Genomic DNA, 2,729 nt, shown 5'->3' with positions numbered 1-2,729 from the left:
ATTGTTCATCAGGCGAAGTTGCCGTCACTGTTCGTAGGGTTTCAGCGAAGTTATGAACAGGCGAAGTTATGAACAGGCGAAGTTATGAACAGGCGAAGTTATGGCCAGGCGAAGTTATGAACAGGCGAAGTTATGGCCAGGCGAAGTTATGGCCAGGTGAAGTTAAAAAAAAAAAAAAAAAAAAAAAAAAAAAAAAAAAAAAAAAAAAAAAAAATTATTGTTTGGAGTTTTCGTCTGTATGGCCGGGTGTACACGATTATTGTGAGACCAAAGATGTTGTTCCGTCAACGAGTGATCTTGTTATCTCTTGGTCTTACGTGTGAACAAATACGTGTCAACTCTGGATTTGGAGTTGAGGTTGTGAATGGGATATTGTTTGAAACTGGATATTGACACATATTCGGGTGTTTGTGGGCAATGAAATTGTTGTTGTTCGTGGTGACCAACCGAAGAAAGTCAAATTAAACTGAAGGTTTTCGTCATTACTGGATTGCGGTCAGAGCATATTATTTATGTTATTTTCAAGGCGTTCGAGAATTGGATCCTGAAACGTGATGCTTATTGATTAGAGTGAAGATTCTGGAACAAGTTGGATTTAACCGGGAATTAAAGCGTTTATGTTCCGGATCGTTATCCCTGGTGATTGAAGATGCTTCGGATTAATTAATGGTCGTGTGTTTGATTCTGTCAAGGTGGTTTTGTGATGATATTGATCACTTAATGTTGAGTAGTTGAAGATTAAACCTTATCGTATGCCGACGAGTTGGTGAAGTTGTGGAGGAAGCCCAACTTCATGTGTTGGTGAAGTCAGATGGACTCACGTGATTGATTGAGATGATCTATTGGCACGAGGATGCATGCATTTCAAAGACCTCAATCGTTATAGTCGGAGAAGCTTACACTGAAGGGGAGATCTGATATGGAAGACGCTGGGTGATTGGTAGATTTGTGAAGCTACAGGACGGATTCAGACACGGCTGGTTGACTGCAAACAGGGATCATCAGTTAAGGGGGAGACTGTTGGTGCATGTTTTGTAACAGATGATCCTTTGTGTTTGTTAGAATTGAGAGCAACGGCCAAAGGGGAGACTGTTGGTGCATTTTGTGGCCGTCGCTATGCAATTCTGACCAGCGGATCGCCACAGGCGAAGTTAGCACAACTTCGCCTTAGGCGAAGTTAGAACAACTTCGCCAACGGCGAAGTTGTAACAACTTCTGCCTTAGGCGAAGTTATCACAACTTCGCCTAGGCGAAGTTATGCACAACTTCGCCTACTGAAGCCCAGGCCCGTGAATGTTATCTATATATACATGTGTCATGTTTAGTTTTAGGAATCAAGTAATCAAGTAATCCAGTAATTCGTATTGTGTTATAGTTCAGTTAGAGAGAGCAAGAAAGTGAGAGTCGTGTAAGACGACCCGAGGTAGAGCTCACCTCGGGTCAGTCGTGTTTCTGTTTATGTTACGGTATGTAACGTGTTTTATTATTATATGAATCTGCAGATTTGATTATCCGTTCTAGTATTTGTTTGTGTATTTGATCGTGTACGTGTTTGTGTTCTTCGTCTATACACCATATACGAGTCTAGGAGGATTCCGCACTCCTAGACCTCGTGCGGATCTCGTATCGATCAGCACCGGGACTAACAAAATCATATCCACAAGTTCCACCGCGGAATCAAATATAGCAGGTCTATTTGTCTTGACCAGTGTGCAGACGTTTGGTGGAAGTCCTCTGACATAACACTTGATCCCTCTTAACCTTAGTATTCACCATCTCGGGCACAAGTCTTGACATACGGTTAAACTCAGTAGTGTACTCGCGGTGTTTCATCTTTCCCGCCTTCAAGTTCAGAAACCTCAACTCAGCCCTTTCAACCTCAGCATCAGCACAAAACTTCCTCATTACCATCTCTCTCATATCATCCCACCTCATAGCCTTAATTTCAGCAGCAGTCTTTCTTTGTTCAACAGTTTCCCACCAGAACATAGCTTCATCACCAGACGACTGAGTAGTGAAGCCCACAACTTGGTCGGGACGGCACTCGCTAATCCGGATAACCTTATCAATTGCGGTTATCCACTGAAAGGTAGCGATCGTGTCACCAGTACCAGTTAGCTTGGGTGGGTCACAACTTTTGAAGGTTTTGTACTTGCAACCACCTCGGCCTCTCTTTCCCTCATTCATCTTCACAGAACGTTCCTCGCTTGATGCCTCATTCTCAGTCTCAGTATCCTTCTTACTACTCTCCCTAGTCTTCTCAACAGTCTTAGTACGGCTTTCAGTAGACTTGTCTGATTGGAGATTCTTCACTGCCGTAGCAACAACTTGAGTAATCACAGCTTGAATAGTGGGATCTAGCTAATACTCTTCTTCTCTCACAGTCATGCTTCTTTCTACACTGGGCTCAGTAGTTGGTTCTTCGAAGGGTACTCGGTTAACACGTGGCCAACCACGGCGTCCCTTGCATCCTCCTTGTCCAGTAGTCTTAGTACCAGCAATTTGAATTCGAAAGGAAAAACACAAATATCGTCACGTGAGGAACTATTTAGTACAAGGATAGTAAGGTTGCAGGTAATAACAGTGGCCAGCTTGGATTAGCTGCTCACGTTACTCTCCGTGTCCTATACACTTCCTCTCATGAGTCTACCTATGCTTGGTTCTACTTAAAGCAATTAAAACATCAAACATTCAAATAGGAACAAACAATTCTATTACTAACAATTCAC

This window comes from Bidens hawaiensis, unplaced genomic scaffold (assembly GCF_021521415.1).
Source record: "Bidens hawaiensis isolate Kalapana, Puna unplaced genomic scaffold, B.hawaiensis_p1.1 tig00000760_1, whole genome shotgun sequence".
Lineage (NCBI taxonomy): Eukaryota > Viridiplantae > Streptophyta > Magnoliopsida > Asterales > Asteraceae > Bidens > Bidens hawaiensis.
The sequence above is the reverse complement of the archived record's forward strand: the minus strand, read 5'-3'. Positions refer to the sequence as shown.